A 19,867-nucleotide genomic window follows, 5' to 3' on the forward strand; every position below is an offset into this window, starting at 1 on the left:
CACTCCCAGAGCATATCCCTCTGTTTTAGAGCCTAACATATTAAATGGTAATTATATGTCCTGTAATTATTTGTCTACCGCTAGTCTGTGAACTCCTGTGGGCACAGAGTATGTCTTTTTCAATCTGATTTCTTTTGTTCTAGAGCCTCACATATAGTGAGAGGCCCTCAAATTTAGATTAATATACAAAATACCATTTTCACTCCTAAAAAATGACTTAAAGTAAAGGCAAATTAACTCTTGTTAAGGTGATAAAGACAGTGAACCTGTAACAAAATTAGATTTGAAACTCAGGTGCAATTATATTGTTCTTACTGTCTCCAAGATGAAGCCATGTTTTTTCCTAGTACACATGCCACATGTTATATTTTTCTGACACCTTAAGAAAATCTGCTAATGGAAATTCTTTAGAACATCAGTGAATTCTCTATATTTGATATACTGTTTCATTAGAAAAAGAGCCAGTTTTTTTCTTATCTGCCCTTCCTCTAACTAAGCATGATATTTCATGGGAGGCAGTACATTAGTGATTATGATCACAGGCTCTGGAGCCAGCATGCCTAGGCTTAAATCCTGGAGCTGCCACTTATACAGCGCTGTTGGGAACACAGTGTAACTGTTGGGAACGATTTTCTCCGGGCCTCTTCTCTCATTTGTAATACAGGCATCATAGTTACATGTACCACAGACAAAGGTTGTAAAGACCCAATGAGTTAAAGCATCTGAGCACTTAAATGAGTGATCGACTTATAGTAGATGCTCAACAAATGTGGCTTATTACTTGGTTGGTGTTCACAAGAGAAGACCTGGAATCTTGATATAAAGGCAGGAGTGTTTCACCATTGGGGAACAATGAAGAGAGATGGAAGAACCTTGAGAGGTTGTGAGAGCTGGCCCACTCACCTGTGCAAGGGCTAGTTATCCATGCTGAAATCATTCTAATGCTTAAACAAAAGCATTTCATTTTGTTATTTTACACATAGAGTTAAATCGAGGAAGAAACTCTAGTTTGAACTTAGCAGTTAGGATGTTGGCTCCAGATTCCTCCTGGCTGGACTCCATGATGAGCTGGTCGTGTGACCTTGGGAGAGTGTTTTCATTTCTATAAGTTAAAGTTTTCTCATCTGGCAAATGAGGAAAAAAAATTTTGACCTCTATGTGTTGTAGAATACAATAAAATTACTTGACATACTTACCATGGTGCCTGTCGCATAATGAGTGCTTAGTATTGTTTTCTTGTTGAAAGTATTATTGCAAACTTTTTACTCTATGATGTGCTTTCTAAATTTGCTTTATTGTAAAATATGTCATACCTATAGAATAGTGTAAAAAGATTTATGTAGATTAAAAAATAAGTTGAACACCCGTATACTTACAGTTGCAGATTAAAAAATAAATTATTTTCTATTCCCAGAGTCCCTTGCAAGCCTTCCTAAGCATATTCCTGGCCTTCCCCTCAGGAGGTTACTGCTCTCCTGAAATTTGGATCCTCATGCACTTTCTTTACTTCATCACTTTAGTCTTATAAATGTATCACATAACAACATGTTACATGTGTGTATGTGTGTATACACATACACGTATATGTATACTTTCTATTCTTGCTTTTTACATTCAACTAATGAAATTGGATTGATGTTTGTAGCTTTAGTTCATTCAGTTAAACTGATGTATAGCACTTTATTATATCAACACACCACGATTTATCTTATTATATATTTTTTCCTAGTGATGGGCATGTAGGCTGTTAGTGATTGGTTACTATTACAAACTCTGCTGCATAAAACTTTTACGTACGTGTGCGCTGGTGTACATGTGAAAGACTGGAAGAGTCTTTAGGAGATGAAACCTAGGAGTAGCCGTGCTCAGTTGTAGGGGTTATACACATATTCAAATTCACCAGGTAATGGTAAGCGAATTTCTAAGTGGCAGCACATGAAGGAGTTTTTGATAGATTATTACATGCATATTTTGAGTCCTCATAAAAATTAGTCTGTGGGGTAGTCAGTCTCCAATTTTATAGTTTCACTATAAAATCCAAATGATCCCCTTCTCTTGGTCTTCACACCCTTGGTCTTCACACCCTCTTTTCACACAATGTAATCTTTCTCTACATTGCACCAACGTTGGACTGTGTGACCAATAGAATATGGTAAAAGTGATGGTACGATTAAATTACAAACGTCCTTAGAATCTGTTTGAGACATCTTCTCTATTCCTGTCTCCTTTGGATCTCTCACTTTGGGAGAACCAGCTGCCATCTTATGAGCAGCTTTGTGGAGCAATCCACAAGGTGAGAAGCAGAGGCTTGCGGCCAATGGCTTACCAACAACTTGGAAGGGATTTTTCCAGCCCCTCAGGTCTTGAGATGACTGTAGTTTGATATCTAGACTTTATAACCTCATGAGACTCCCCGAATCAGAATTGCCCAGCTAAATGCACCTCGATATCCAATCCGCAGAAACCGTGTGAGATTGTAAACGTTTGTGTCTTAAGCTAAGTTTTGGGGTAATTCGTAGGCTGTTATAAACAATGACATGCTCCCAACATAATGCTAAGTGAAAAGAATGGGATATACTATACAACTTATATAAACTCAACTGTACATTGACTTATAGGTAAAAATGAGTACCTCAGTTGGATTATGTAGGCTTTTGTTTTTCTTTATTAAACATTTTCTGGACTTTGTAAGTCCTCTCTAATAAAAATGTGTTATTACTTTTATTATTAGGAAAATGTATTTAATGCCTAAAGAAAATATTCTTAAATAAAAAAAATTACTCTCAATTTACTTTTAGCACTGCAAAGGAATAAGGGCCACTAGCGTCTACCTTCGAATTGGAAGAAAGAAATTCTACCAAATAGATATCAAGCACAGAGCACCATTAAAGGTTCTGGTTGCTGTTTCAGGTTGGCTTCTTTCTGAATCACCTTGGACATGATCATGGTCTTTTATCTGGTAATACTTGCTGATTCTGTTGATTTCTCTTATACAAATGAATATAGTCTATTTGTTATTTTGTTAGCATCAGAGATTCTGGAGAGGGAATCAGAGGATGAATTCATGGAATCTCTAAAATTTCACATGAATATAGTTTATATTCTTCAGTTTCTGCTCATGAAGTAGATGAGATCCCATGAAGGGGCAATGTGAAGGTGAAGATTGCCTAAGACCTTTTCAAATCGAGAAGGGTGTTTATCTAAGGCTGCCAATGGTGGTATAATTGAAGAAAGAGCTTAATTAGAATAAATGAGGTCTACATGCCTGAAAAAATGGTGTTTATAACAGAGTAAATATAAAAATTTATTTTTGATATTAGTAAAAAAAATCTTAAAACTTAATATTTGAATAGATTGATAATATATTTTGTTTTTAAAATTCCTTTTATAAAAATATTTTTGCTCATTGAATTAAATTTGGAAATGAGTTTGAAATAGGATATTTAATTTGAAAGACTTAGCCAAATTCTCATCGAACTCAAGGAGAACTACATCCATATTTTGGTATATATATATATATATATTTTTGATATTTACATTCTTTTTATTCATTTCCATTGCATCCTGCACTTCTCCCTTTTATGCTTTATTGTTATTGCATCTTTTCCTTCAGATTGTTAAGCTTCGTGAGTACAGTGGTTATGTTGTTCTGAGTTACCACCTTTCCTCAGTCCTCGGAACATAGTAAGTACTTCATAAACACCTATTGAGTGACTAAATTGTTTGGATTATACAAGGAGAAAAAGAGATCAATGAGGAGTAATTGATGTTTAGGAGGAAAATATCATAGCCTCCAAGTTTTTTTTGAACCATCTAATAATACTGAGTCATACTTTTTTTCAAAATGAAAAACTATTTTGTTTTATCATGTCCAAAATACTGGTCACAAATATTTTAGGCAACAGGAGAAAAATGTTACTAGTTATGGCAAGCACTGGAAATTTATAATTTGGTGACTTCATAGAGATCTAATCATTCCAACATCACATTTCCAAGCATTATTTTATTAAACACTCCATTTATAGGGAATCACATAGCCAGAATTTATTGTCTGTTTAGATGTTTCCAATACTCTCGTCACTGAGGTTCTTGGTTGCATGTGTAGAAGATTAAGAGATACAATAAACTGAAAATAATAGACCTAGTAACATATATTAGATCTAGGCCAAACTAAATAAATATGTCTATCTCTAAGTGCTGGAGTTCAACAAGAACAAAAACAAATTCTTACATACAAAATAACTAAAATTTTTATATGAAAGATAATTCAGCTTTAATTTGTTCTGAGTTTGTCTAAGTTAAGCAGTTGTTTAATCTATCTGCCAGTATTCATAATTATTTTATATCTTCCAGTTATATTTTGAAAATAATATGGGCTACAAGGAAGCACAACCAATAAATTAAAAGTAAAACTTTCAAAGGTGTGACTAAGAACAAATGGTTCTAAAATTCCATTTGAATTTGCCATTGATAAAATCAACAAGAACGAAACACAGCTAAATGCATATTCTCCTAGTGTCAGGTTAAAAGCCAAATTCCCAGGGTTCAGTTTCTAGTTGTGTGATAGTGGATGAATTGTTTGCTCTTCCTTGTGCTTCAGTTTTCTCACCTTTAGAGTGGGGTTGCTGTGAGAACCCCATGAGCTGATACATGTTGAGTTTGAGATCAATGACTGGCACATGATAAACAGTCAAATAAAACACCTGCCTGTGTTCATTGCAACATTATTCATGTGGCCAAGAAATGGAAACAACTGAAGTGTCCTTTGATAGATGGTCAGATAAGATGTGGTACATACATACAATGAAATATTACTCAGACGTCAGAAATACTACCATTTGTGACAACATGGATGGATCTTGAGATAAGCATGCTAAGTGAAATAAGTCAGATGGAAAAAACTGAGGACCATATGATTTCACTTATATGTGGGACGTAAAACTGAAAGCAGCAAATGAACAAGACAAACAAACACAGAAACAAAAACTTATAGACTTGGACAACAGCTTGATGGTTACCAGAGGGAAAGGAGGGAGGAGGGAGGTAGAAAAGGATGACGGGTGTTAAATGTATGATGACAGGAGATTTGACTTTGAGTGGTGAACACGCTATGCAGTATACAGATGATGCATTATAGAATTGTACACTTGAAACCTATATCATTTTATTAACTATCACCCCAATAAATTTAATTTAAAAAAGGTCTGTTATATATAATCTCATCTGTTTTCTTGATAAGAAAACACCTTTGTCCATCTCTACAGTTTTAGTTTTTCACACTCTTCTTATCTTAGATTCCTCCTTTTGAACAAGAATGCTTTCCTTGCTCGTCTGTTGGCCAAATCTGATCTCTTTTGACTTACCACTTATAAGTTAAAATGCTACAATATTATAGGACCAGAAAATGGCTCAAGGCTCATTCTTTTGGAAATTAGTGCCTGTATTTCCTGACATTCTGGAATTAGCCCCATAGCATTGAGAAGGCCTGAGGCACCTTAGAAATCTATAAGAAAATATGAGCAATCTCTTTAAATGCTTCTCTTAAAATAAACCTCTAAAAATTTTCCCCCCAGAGTATGGAGGACTGAGTACTTAATATTGCTATTATTTTAAAATAAAGAATAAAAGAAGAATTTTCTGTGTGAAGATCATTGTTGATAGGACTGTGCATAAAGAATTTTATACACACACACATATATCACACACACACACACACACCACACACACACACATACACACATTTTTTCTTCCCTGGGCAATCTAATGTGAGAAACAAGTTGTCCAATTTGCTGCCATCTGCTCCACAGCACAGGCCCACAGTGAACAAAGGACTCCAGGTACATCAAAAGCTGATATCTTGGTGTTCTACCTATGATTGCAGACTCTATTACATGAACCAGTCTCTGCAGCTGCCAGGCCTCAGCTGCCTTGCCTACATTATGCTGGCTGTACAATCACGCTCGCATAGAAGCAGGTACCATCAAAGCAGGTGGCATCGTAAGGTCCAACCCAACTCTGAGGTCCATGACTCAGTTTACTTGTTTTACTGTGAGAGGATTGTAACCTCTCATACCAATTGAAACATCTTTAACATTCAGCACTCCAACAAAGAAATCTCCTGCCACAGACTTTCTTCTGGATGGATTCGCCTTCATGTATGGGGCTGGAAAGCCTCTCGAAAAAGAACATTTTTGTCCTCCCACCAAGACCATAGTAATCCTTCTAAATGCATTTGGATCATGTTACTTTCCCCACAAAATCCTTCACTTGCTCTTCCTTGTGTATAGGGTAATGTAAGAGTGTATTTGCAGGGCATTTATAACGCTTTATGGTGGCCTCTGAGGTCCACTGCCTCACGGATAACCTGGGCTCTGACCCTAATAAGCTTGACACTTCCCCTTGGTTGCAGTCTTCTCTCTTCTCCATGCCTTGTTTTTGAGTGAGTTATTTCCTCTGAAGTTAATGTGCTTCTTCGTTTTCGGTGCTTTGTAAATCCTTCTCTTCCTACACATTAAACTCAGGCACCTTGTCCTCTGGAAAGCCTGTCCTGAAACTGTAAGGGGGACTAGATAGCCCTCCTCATTGCTTCCCACTGCAGCACTAGCTCTGCTGTGTTGTACATGCCTTTTCGTATTCATGTTGCCCATTGATCTGAAAGCTTCTGAGGACAGGGACTGGAACTTTCATTTCGGAAATTTTCACACCCAGCCTGGAACCAGTTATGTGGTAACAGCGTCAATAAATATTTACTGAATAAGTAAATGAATAAAGCCTAAAATTGACAAGCATTCCATATGATAATTAGGGACACATAAACCTAGAGAATATAATTAAGTAGGTTTATAGCTGATGGAAAACTGTTCCCAAAGAATTTAGAGAGCACAGGCCTCAATCAGACAATAATGTGTGATGGTTACTAAGAATTAGAAAAGGTGTGAGTGAGATTCAGAGATTACTAAACCTGGAAGGACTTCTTTAATAGGTAACATACCCAAATGCTTCATCTTTGACACTGAAGAGATGTAAAATTATGCTTTTTGGACTAAGAAATTTATTACACTAATGAAAATTGTGGGAGGAAAATTTATCTTGAAGTGACTCAAAATGAGCCAAGGATGTGATGGAAATTGCTTGAAATTTTATTATTATTATTAATTACTACTTATTAAACACCTACTATCTATTAAATATTTTCATTAGATACTTTAAACTCATAACCTCACTTAATTCAATCCTTACAACATCTCTATGAAGTAGATAATATCACCCCTCTTTTGTGAACCACGAGACAAGCTCAGGGAGATTAAATGTGTCTGAGATCACACAGTTTGGAAGAAACGTCATTAAACAGGTGACCCCAAAGGTGATCATCTTCATTATTCTGTACTATCACCTTGTGGGGAAAAGATGGGTTCCATTCCGAGTGTGCATTTTGAAATGGTCATAGATAAATTAGAGCACTTACTGAGCAGGGAGGCTGGTGATTTAGATGTAACAATCGCATCTGTGTCTTTTCAGATTTCTGAATAAACTAAGGAATACAGAAAGAAGTCAGACAGATAGGAATCCAAATGTCAGCTTTTTCAGAAGAAACATGAGCTGTGGTTGAGCAGACGTGTGAATCCCATACCCCCAACCCAAGCATTGAATGTAGCTGCCAGAACCACAAGCTTCCTGCCTGGAGCGGGTCGAGTCCGCTCAGTAAGCTCACCACAGAGAGAAAACCTCACTCTGAAGGCAAGATATTCTGAAGTAGAGGGTCTTGTATGGACTTGGAGACCCATGTTTAGTGATGTCTCCTGAATTCATCCATCAGGCAAGCCAATGTGACTCTAAACCTCTTCAGAGAAAGAGAAAGCCAGAGAATGAAGCCCTTGTCCTTAACACTGGCTGAAATGCTGATCCACATATCAATAGAACTAATGGGATGAAAGGGCTGGCATAATGGTTAATTTTATGTGTCACCTTGGCTAGGTTATGGTGTCCAGTTGTTTGGTCACGCATAGTCTAGATGCTGCTGTAAAGGTATGTTTTTTTTTTTTTTTAATGTGCTTAACATTTAAATCAGTAGAATCTGAGTAAAGCAGCATTATCCTTTATAATGTGGGTGGGCCTTCTCCCATTATTTGAAGACCTTAAGAATAAAGGCTGAGGTTCATTGAAGAAGAAATTCTCCCTAAGACTGCAACATTAACTCTTACTTGAATTTCTAGACTGCCAGTCTGCCTTACAGATTTCAAATTTACTAGTCCTTACAATTGTGTGTACCAACTAATCTTTCAGTCTCTCTCTGTTTCTCTCTCTATAAAATCTTCTATTGGTTCTCTTTCTCTGGAGAACCCTACTAATACAACTGTGAATGTTGAATTTGCAGCTGAGAAATTAGGCTGGTGGCCATGAAAGCTGTGTTTACATTTCTGATGGGTTCCTATAGGACAAGGTATTGAGCTAATTTAAGTGTGTACTATCTTGAAATGCTTTGAGCATCTAAAAGAGTTTAAATAGAGCCTATTGGCCTTTGTTAGTGGTGTCATAGAAAAGATACTTATGTTATGAGAAAGCTGACTCAGACGACTGGCTGCTAGAAGAACTTCAAAATATTTTGAGGGCAGTGACATTATCTTATGCTTTTGTTAAATAATTATTATAATGTGATTTTTTTCTTCACATTTTAATATTTCTGAGGTTCTTTCAAGTCTATTAACTTATTGGTTTTCTCATAGTGTCTAGCACAGAGCTAGGCAATTATGAAATTAAGTTAAGAATGTAATAATGGCAAATAAAGAACAAAATTTGAACTTTAAATTAACCAGTATTTCTCTATTTTCTTCATAATGCTTTGTCCCTATGCATTGCTTTTTAAAGTACTCATTTTGTGTGACCACAATATTTGCAATGTCCTATTATTACTTGGCTATTTAATTATAAATTAAAATGCATAGCTCACAGGATTTTTGACCAGAACTAAAAGAGAAATTAAAATACAAATGAGAAAATAACCTAATTTGTAAGTAACATTTCTCCAAAGTCAATTATCTTATTTTCATAGGAAACACAATTGGAAGGGGAAATCTGTTACATTCAACCAAAAGAATAAAACGGTTACTGGAATATAAAAAAGTACTACCTCTTTAAATGTTAATGAACACCAGCTTTATCATTTCTAAAGAGGAGGATTTTGTTTTTAGTTTTTCACTTCCAGTAAAAAAGTCTTACTGCCTCTTGCCTGGCAAAGGGACATGGACTTGAACCTGAGATTTGAGACCACATAAAGAGCTGATCTGGAAATTTCAAGACAGTTCTCTCCCCTTTCCCTCAAGTGCAATTATATGCTCTCTCTTTTTCTCCTTGAATTATCCTGTCAACATTCTTGGTCTTGCCAGTGTTGATACAACCACCATGTCATGCCCAGCTGCTTAACTCTGCACTCTATGAGGAAGAGAGAAACCTTTTTGGAGCCCTGACACCAGTCCCCTGCTCAGATCATTTTGCAGGGCAGAGAACAAGAACCTGAGCAGAAGCTAGCACAGGAAGGCAGAGGCTGAGGGTATGAACAAGACTCGTTCTTGATATTTTGTGTTGAAGATGACTCTAGCACACTCTAGAATATCACTGGGTGACAGACGTCATCTCTTTTGGAGGGGTGTTCAGATTGTACCACTATGAAGAAGCTGGATCCTCATGTGGAGCCAAGATTCCCTCAGACACAGGTTACAGCAAAGGTTTGTCCAAGTATGGTCTCTGGACCTGCACTGCAGCATCAGCACCACTTGGGAAATGCAGATTCTCAGGCCCCATACAACTGGCCAAATCTCTAAAAAGGGGGCCCAATAATCTGTTTAACAAAGCTTCAGGGGATTCTGATACTCACTTCAGTTTGAAAATTACTGGTTGATGGCTCTTCGGCTCCTCACAAACAGATAAGCAAACATCTTATTTTTAAAAATAAGATGAAAATCATTTTTTCAAGGAGTATTTTTTCAGTAAGGAAGGCTCTGGTCACAGTGAGTGTTTATGTATGTGTGTGTGTATGTGTGTGTGTGTGCGCGCACATGCGTGCATGTGTGTGTGTGTGTGTGCGCGCATATGGTGTTTGGGGATAGAAGTGATAATCGGAAGGCCCAGTTCAGAGATCTCTGGGTTCCTGACTGCAGCGACTCTGGTAATAGAGGCAGAGGCGATTTCTAAGGACTGCCTTCGTCAGTTTGTAGACCTGTGTTCCTGGAAATCTTCACTCTAGATCCCCAGGACTTTGTAGAGCAAGGATAGACCAGCCTAGGCCTTTGCACAGTGTGGTCTTTGAGTGTCCAGGTTAAGAGCAACATGGACAGTCTGTCTCCTCTTGTCTGGGGACTAGTTGACCTGTATACTCTGGCCCCATCCTGTCAGGAAAAACTGGGCTGGGTCTGGAGGCCTGAGCAGGGGTCTCAGATCCACCTTTACTGAGCTATGTGACCTTGGGCAAGTCCATTTGTGGGTAAGTTGGTCAGATGAGTTGCCATTTTGGGGAGGGGAGCCATGATGGTGCTGACGTCATAGGCCCCCTCACTCTTGTTTGCTTCCTGTTGTGCGCCGAGGACTTCAGTAGAAGGCATCTTTCCACCAAGGTCCTATCCTCACCCTCCAAAAAAAAGTTTATAAAATGAGTGATTTTTAGATTCAATTCCAACTCTAAAAATCGACAGGCAGGCCTTGGCTCAGTGTCCTAACTTTGAAGCCTGGTGGTGATAGGTTTTATATAGTGTTTCAAAGGGCTGGAGCCCTTCTCTGAAGATTTCTTTCCTGGTGGTGGGCTTAGCAACTCTTTTTTTTTTTTCTCTTCCTCTATTTTCTTTTACAAAGAACAAATGCCCCCAAGTACAATTTGCACCAAGATTACTAGACTCTCAACTTAAACATTACCGAAAGCTATAATTTAGAAATTCTTTTATCTATCCCAAGCTAATAGTTTTGCATGTCCTTATATTGTTTTCATCTGTTTCCTCAAGCCCCTTCCCTTCAGTTATTGTCTCTGGAATATGCGTGGGCTTGTTTAATTTTAGTGCTGAATTAGGATATGGAAAACATTACTCTTAATCATATTTCTTATTTATTGAAATGTAATATTTTTATGTGGACCTTCTGTGCTACAGAAGCAATGCGCTCTTTTGTGAGGACGTTGTTGAAGACTGCAGAGCCCAGGATCCTGGATGAAATAGGATCTGAAACTAAAGCAATTCAGGAACGATCTAGCCTTCAGCATCTCCAGACCAACTTCTCACATACTTCCTTCAACATAAAACATTTGCCCTAGCCTGGTAGCTAGCCAGTTCAGTGCTGTTTCTCTCCAACTCTGTGGAACTCTTTGACTCCTTTCTAAAAAAATCACCACAGGGCCTGATAAACTTCCCTCCTAGGGAGATTGTGTGGATCGAATTGGGTTGAGTTGATTGGGCATTTTTCGTCTTGTTGGCCTGGTGGTTACCATCCTGTCTCTTAAACTACACCAGGACAAACTGCAGCCCAAATAACTTTTTAAAAAGATATAATGCCAGCAAAGAATAGAAAATAAATCCTTGGTCAGGCAAAACCAAGAAGAAAAATATTCCATCTCAGTGAATTTCTCGCATCAATGAAATGATCAAGTTTAACTTTGTCCATATTTCTTTGCGCTGGCTGGAAAGTCAGGCGTTGGAAGTTTGTAGAGTTGGATGTTGTCACAGGGCCCAGACACCGTAGGCAGCTCTGTCCTGAGAGCAGGACCTGTTACATAGCTTGTGGGGCTCAGTGCCAAGTGACAGTGTGAGGACTTGTGTCAAAAATTTTTTAAGTATTTTAAGATGGTGACAGCAGAGCATTAAATCAAGCACGGGGCTCTTTGGAGCTTGGTGCCCTAATTGCACAGTCCCATGTTTGTGAGGGTGGCCCCAGATCAAGCAGAGACCCAGTTCAGAGGGGCCCATTTCCTTCTCTCTGTTTCCTCAGCCCAAGTCATTTAAGTTTGTCTCACAGGCTTCCATTCAATTCCCCCAGCTCAAATAACTGTTTCCCTCCTTTCTACATTTGCTCCACATTTGAGACTATCTCTAAGCAACATGTATATTGTGGTGCCAAGTATATCAATTACTAATGAGCTCTCAAGGGCCTGATGAAAGTCATCAGAGGGAGGACTTGAAGAAATAGCCTCTCCAGTCCCCGTCAAGGCTCCTCTGCTCCCCCTGAGGTAATTGGTTTACTGATCCTCAACTCCAACTATGGAATTGTGTCTCACTTTGAGACTGACAAGATCCTTTATAATTCTCTCAACTGTTCCAGGCCTTTTTAACTTTTTCAAATAATTGTTATCCGTGCTTGCCAAGATGCTTTAGATCTTTCCCTCCTTGTCTTTACTGTAAATACTTTCCTTACTCTACAGCAGCAAGATTATGGCTATTCATGGTAGCAAATTCACTACAGCTATCTGGTTTTCTTTATCCTTATATTCTTAGAGAACTCCAAGTCTCACTCCATTTGTGTTTATATAATTTTTCTAATAAATTTTTTTTTTTTTTTTAATAAAGGAAGCCCAACACCTAATTGTAATCTTGTCTATAAAAGGTTATCTGCCATCCTCACTCCCAGTGGTATTTTTGGTTACCGAGCATATAAAAAAGATGGATTTTGTGATGTTTTAAACTGGAACTCACAGTTGGCCTAGTGATAACTTTGCCAAAAATTGGAGCATTTGGAAATTGCTGTCCCTAAACCAAAGTGCTACGTTCTCTGCAAACTAGAGGCCATCAAAAGAGAGGGGTGAGAGGCCCCTTCATGGAATATTGCTGCCAGTGGCATTAATGTTCACAGTCATTAGCAAATGGGTAGTTTAAAATAATTTAAAAATCGATTACCTCATCAAAGAAAAATTGACAGATGCATTGAACGTATAAGCAAAATGCCAGGACTGTGTGCCCACTTCTCTGCATTCTGTTCAGTGCCACCATGTGTCTGGGGGTATACTTTGAATTTCCATTTCTGTGAGTGGGATCCGTCTACCTCTGGGCCTTCATGCTTCTTGCTGACAGGCTGAGCGTGGTAGTGGCTGCGGTCCCAAGCCGCCTAGTCAGAAGATATGGGTCACCTTCTCTTCTACTTTCTTTACCATTAATTCCTATGTGACGTTGGCCAGATGACGTTGATTTCCACATTTTAAAAATGGTAATTGTATCTGTCAAAATAGACTGTCTTTTTTTTTTTTTTCTTTGCATGGAGTCACGTGAGTTACATGGATGGAGGAAATACCTGTGAGAGCATTTACAAATATTTGAAAGAAAGTCTTCTTTCTTCAAATGTGATTTTTTCCCCTCTAGAACTCTTATTGGATTTCTCACCCGTTCTTTGTTCTTTTGAAGTATAAGACAGTAGGAGTCACAGCTTTGAATATTTTCTCAGTGTGTATGCAAATGTGGACTTAGATTTTGGATCCATGGCTGCTTGGAAAAAAAAGTCCCCTCAAAGCCTCCGAGGGTGAGTTCTTCCTCAATCAACCCACCTCATTTGTGCTGCAATTCTGGTGTAAGAATGTCTAGCTAGCACCTTGATTAATTTTCCTTGTTGAGTGTGGATTCTTCCTTGAGGTGTTCTAGGGGTCCGTCGATGTGCCAAGTGAAAAAGTAAACTGTCGAAGTGAGGTTACTGGCGTTTTCTGTAGATTGTTTTCTTATGCCTAACAATTATTACGCAACTCCAGTTCTGATAACAACATAGTTATTCTTCTTCTTAATGAAATGCTATTGTAAAGAAATAGCCCTTTTGCCACAGCTGTATGTCAGTCCGCGAGCAGCCTCCTACCCTTCTCTTGGTTCCATGAACATCAATGCTCTTCAGAGCTCTGCACAGCAGATTTCCTTCTGCGAGACTTTCCTTCACTCCATCATGCCACCAAATACATTTTGCTAACGTGGGGCAGTTTCAGTTTGTCTCACCAGCAAATAAATCTTTATTTCAAAGCTCCATAGCTTTTCATCCTTCCCGTGTTACTCTAAACACATGTTCGCTGGGTTTCCGTAGGCTCATCAAATAATTTCTTACAGACTCTTTCCACTTTATAAGAATGTTCCCTCCTGTCTTCCTTGACATCTCTTTTGCAAGTTCTTTTCTGACTTATCAAAATCCGAACTTCCTGGGAGAAAGTTTTGTTTGGTGAAAAGAACGTGAGATTTTGAGTTCTTAGTGTCAGTATTATCTACTTCTGCAAGTCAACTCTCAGTCCCAGGTCCCAAAATTGCAAATAGGAACAATAAAGAACACTTTTCCCACAAAGGCATTGGGAAGGTTATGTGAGATAATACAAGTTAAAGTTGTTTTGGGATATTTTTAAATGTGTATTTATTATTACTTCTGTATATTGTTTTTATTCTCATTTTTACTTTGATAGATTTCTCCATTCATGCAAATAATATGTAGCCTATTTGTAGTACAAATTTAATTATTGACTCACAAAACATGTATTTACTTTCTTCTGACATTAACTATTGGTACCAAGCCAGGTTTTGACTTTTTTTTTACCCAAGGAATTTAGAATCAGAAACAAAAGGAAAAATTATAAGGGAGAGACTTAAGTATAGTTCAAGTCCTAAAGTATGCTAATTAACACATCTGTTTGCCTTGGGAACATCTGGGAAAGTAACTACATACTAATTCTCTTAAAAATGATTTATTTAAACATTTGTTGAAGATTCAGGTGTGTGATTTTAATTGCACAATTAATTAATTATTGGTGAGGTCCTTTTGTTTCTTCCTAGTAATCAACATAATAAAACACCGTAGTGTAAATTATGACAGAAAAGAAAATTAATAAATGTAACTGCAGTTTTTATTTTTACTCCGAAAATCTTTTAAACAATTTATTTTTGCTGTTAACTAGATTTTTTTCCTTTCCTCATTTCCCTCCCTTCCCTTCCTTCTTTCTTTCCTTCCTTTTATTTATATAAACAAAACACAATAATGACAACAATGCTATATGAAAGAACCTGATTTAAAAGTATGTGAGCTGTAAAAAGATGAAAACAAGGGATAGCAAAGGCTAGTCTGACCTATGTCAGTAGATTAATCAGGTAAACAGAGAAAATGTTGCTGATTGTGTGTGTGTGTGTGTGTGCGTGCGTGTGTGTGTGTGTGTGTGTGTTTGTTTATCAACAATCTGGCACATTCATGCCCAAAGAAGTGTTCATTCTTTTTTACATATTGTTAATAACAATATGATTCGCTTAGTAATTATTTTTATCTTTTGAAATTAGCTATTTTCTTCTTGAATTTTACTAGATTTTGAGTAAGCTTATCAATTTTCAGTTAATAAAATGTGAGACTGATGTTCTTATAATCTTGTCGGTGATAAATGTCGTCATCCAAAGGAAACTATTTGAAAATTGCATTTACCCATTTTCCAATGCACTGGTACTTGTAATGTTCTCCATTAGTCTCTCCTTTGGGTGAATATTTCAAAGGTTTCTGGTGAATGCAAATATGCCCTTGGGAAGAGTATATCATGAAAACATACTTAGCCATTAATAATTTTACTTGAATGGGTATCTGGAAGTAAAAGAATGGGACACATATGCAGTAAGTATGGGACTATAGGAAGTTCAGGAGGTGGGACATGGTCCTCTAGTTAGAGCCAGTTCCTTTATCTTTGGTGTAGGAACAACCTAGGGCCTTGTGTCTCTCTGTGGGAGGAGGATTCAAATAGAGAAGGGCACTAGAGGTAAATCTCACCCATCAAAACGTGACTTAGAATGATGATAAACTGAATAAAAACACGTATTCCAGTACTGGCTAGAGGAGATATGTAGTTCTAACACTGAACTTTGGAATCACTCAGTTCTACCTCCCTTGCTGATTAGCTGCATAACCTGGACAATTACTTAAAATTTCTGAAGCTGTTTTCTCATCTGCCAGATGTGTGTGGTAGTATCTATTTTGCTGGCATGCAAAAATGATTAAAGGGGATAATGTAATAAAGTGCTTAGTACCTAGCCTGTACTCAGTAAACATCAATAAACTCTCTACATGAGTATTTATATTGAAAGCTAATTCTGTGTCTCTTAATATGACTTCAGTTGCATGGAGCAGAAAAATCTGCTTCAGACTTGACTATGAGGACTTAAATCATAAAGGGACTTATTGGCTCACATAAATAGAAAGCAAAATTAGGTAGGCCTTGAGATTGGTTTGTTTCAGTGGTTTAGTAATATCACTAAGGCTCATGTAAACTTTCTTCTCTCATCCTTCCTTTCTGGTGTTAACTTTACACCAAGGCTAGCATCTCTTTGTGGTTGGCTCAAACAATAGGGGTTGGTAATTCCAGGCTTGGTGGATTTTAGTTAGTTTCTCTTTGATTTTCTTGGCTTTCCCTTCGTGATCACAAGAAGACTGTTCCATATATCATCTCACATGACCACGTCCAAAATAGGAAAGACAGAGGCAGACTTCTCACATCATTGGCCACAATTTGATCACATGATCACCTTCAAACCGGTTGCTGGCAAGACAGTGGAATGACTGTGAATGGTGTAGACCAATTGAGATTTATCCTCTAGAATTGAGCCTGCCTTCCTGGAACATCTTGTGTAGTCTGATTCTTTTTTCTTTTAATAATATTTTTTATTATTCAATTATAGTTGGCATACAATATTATATTAGTTTCAGGTGTACAACATAGTGATTAGACATCTATATACTTCACGAAGTGATCACCCCAATAAGCCTAGTACCTCTCTGACACCATATTTTTGGTGAATATTTTCCTCCGCCCTCCGCTCCCCACCCCATATACCCATCCTACTGCTTCAGAGACTGATGCTTTTGGCATTGAGGGGTAAATAATCTCCTTAGAGTTTCTTGTCAGCCAGGAGCCCTGACTGAGAAGAGAGATTGAGGAATTCAGGGTAGGTCTATTTTTGTAGTCTTTTTCACAACTTCATGAGCATTTTAATTATGGATTTAGTTTTCCTCTATCCTAGCACAATTATGGAATTGGGATTCAAAAATGCTCACTCTATCTTCACGTGTCTGGAAAAGATAGAAGAGTCTAACTGTACTTCATTTAATTTATTTGTTCGACCAGTAGTTATCAAGCACTGAATGTGTGCTAGGCACTGGACTGGCTGATCAGAACAATCTCCTGTCCCCTGGAGTGTACAGTAGAGCAGACTCAGCAAGTAAATATTTATTAACTAACTAGTGTGCATAGTAATCAGCATTCATTTTAAATAAAGGATAAACATATAACTCCTGTGGCTGTAGTTAAAATAATACCCGTGAATGCCATTTTCTAGTTCTCCATTGCTAACATAAAAACAAAGTACTTGCCTGCCCAGAGTTTGTATATACCCTTATACCCATCCTGAACATATTTTACAAATTCAACAATGGCCGGGGGGCCAGTAAGAGCCAGAAATGTGGGCTTTCCAAGGATGTTATCATGCCTTCTAACCTGGGCTTGTAAGTTTGATCCTTGGCCTCTCGAGGCATGATCAGAGGGCCATAAAAGTTAAGGGGAGAAGCAGAGCAAGCAGAGACCCCTTGGAGACAAGAAAGACATCAGCATTATTGATGAGAACTTGGGAGGAGCAACCAACTTGGGATCTTCTTTCCTAAAAAAGACCATGATTCATGTGCAAGAACTTCCCCCCCACATCAACCCTCCCCCCTACTCACCCTCTCCCACAAACTTTCCTACTCACAACAGGACTTCACTATTAGAGAGCTTGAAGTCAAATAATTCAGGTCTGAAAAAAGAAACCTCTTGTTAGAACACAGACATCATTGACAATTAGCCAGGATTCCAAGGAGAAAAAATGGGAGGCCCAGGCAAGGTAAATGCATTTGTGTTTATATAGTGTGTGATGTGTTTTTGAAGTTTTCCCCAAGGAGAAAGGCCCTCTTTCCTACTTCAAAAGCCATTTTCATGTTTTTGAAATTACTAGAAATTATGGGCTAAACCCCTTTCACACGTAATTTATTTCACCCAGTATCTCATATTTTGTGATAACATGCAAATACCATATGTTGCACTTTCTCTTTATGGATGGAGGAGGGAAGGAGGGAGAACTGGCAGAATTATCACTAGGCACTGCAAAACCTTCCAGTGAAATCCACATTTACCATGGTGACGTTTACTAGTTATGGCAGAGCTGATCAAGTGCAGATTTTCCTGCTGCTGAGGCTAAATTGCAAGCTGCTCATAATGCCATCAGATGCTGCTGGGTTTTCAGCCAATGAGAACTTCGGGACTGCTTCTCTCGCTCCCTGTTTTCTATTGCAGCAGAGCCCCTGTGCCACTGTTGGCCCACACTCTACAGTGTTTGAACTTGATTGACCTCACACAGCGCTTTCCTGGAATAAATGTATCTCTATTACTTATGGGTTCCAAATACTCGAACCAGAAATCCTAATGTATTTCCAGGGCCTTCATTTTTATTTTTCTAACAGGTATTTATTTTTCTAAATGAAATGGTCAATATATAGGAGAATATATTATTCATAAGACTGAGAGAGAGAGAGAAAAAAACCACACCTTGTATTCTGCTATGCTATTTTATCTGAGGCAAAATGTTTTATGCCAGGCCAAGTGAGTCAAAAATACAAAGCTATTATTCAACTCATAGCTGCTTCAATCATTTCTCTACCAACAATGGTGAAAAGATGTGATTTTACAAGCAAACAGGAAGAAAAGCTTGAACACACCCTGGGAGCATGTTTAAGGAGTTGATTTATGTTTCATGCTGAGTCCTACACCTGCAGTTCAAGCAAAACCAACTTGGCTGCCCCAAAGAGTCTGGTTTATTAGGTATCAAGGAGTCGCAAGAAGCCATGTAATTAAAACTATAATTAACTGGAAAAGGGAAGTGCCACCTGAGTTTTGAGAGGCTGTCAATTTTATTTCCATTACAGCCCTCCTGGTGTTCCTCTTGGATTTCTCTCCCTTTTTTCTTGATAAGAAAAAAATATATACGTTTACACTACATACGAATATATATATATGTGTGTATATATGTGTATATATATACACACACACATATATATACATAAACACTACATACGAATATATGTATATATTAAGGTATTAAAATATTTATGAAGGGTTACCTCTTATGGAAAAAGTCACAAGAATTATTACCTGTTTCAGGTTTTCTAGGTCAACTTCTCCATGGCAGGAACACTGTAGAAGTGTACTACACAACAGAGTAGCCACCAGCCACATGTAGCTATTGAGCACTTGAACTCTGGCTAATCTGCATTAAAATGTACAATAGATTTTGAAGGAGTAGTACAGAAAAAGAATGTAAAATATCTCAGTGATACTTTTAACACTGCTGATTTGTCAAATATAATTTTGGATATGTTAGGTTATATAAAAATATATTATTATTTCATTTCACCTGTTTCTTTTTATTTTATTTAATTTTTTTGAGAGTGGCTACCAGAAAATTCGGAATTACCTACATGGCTCACATGCTACTTGTATTGGTCAGGGCTGTTCTAGGGGTTGTGTACTGAGTTCTCCACCGAAAGGTTGCATTGGAAATATCTTTTCTTGTGCTTTCTTCCATCTTTGTGCTGAGGATGAGGGCTGGCTGGCATGGAGAAATAGGAACACTTGGTAGCACTGTGCAAGGGTGCTGGAATAAGTTTTTAAAGTACGTGTTTGCGATTGTTAGATTGTTCAACTCAATTCCTTAATCGAGGCCTCAAAGGGAGATGTATAAGCAGCATAAATGAAACTTCAAGGGTCCTTTCTTCTCTCGCTGCTCAGCGGCAACAGAGGTTCCAATGCACCATTAAGTATGTTACACTAGAACAAGGGATGCGAGGAACTTCAAGTGAGAGTACTGAAAGAGAGTTCAAAACC

General features: G+C 37.8%; 1 long non-coding RNA gene across 1 annotated transcript in view; it reads left to right on the forward strand.

Annotated features, from left to right (window-relative positions):
* Positions 1-19,867, forward strand: part of LOC107506938 — an 83,536-nt gene that overhangs the window by 16,040 nt on the left and 47,629 nt on the right. The gene's annotated exons all lie outside the window — the stretch shown is intronic.

Source organism: Rousettus aegyptiacus, unplaced genomic scaffold (assembly GCF_014176215.1).
Source record: "Rousettus aegyptiacus isolate mRouAeg1 unplaced genomic scaffold, mRouAeg1.p scaffold_m13_p_7, whole genome shotgun sequence".
NCBI lineage: Eukaryota > Metazoa > Chordata > Mammalia > Chiroptera > Pteropodidae > Rousettus > Rousettus aegyptiacus.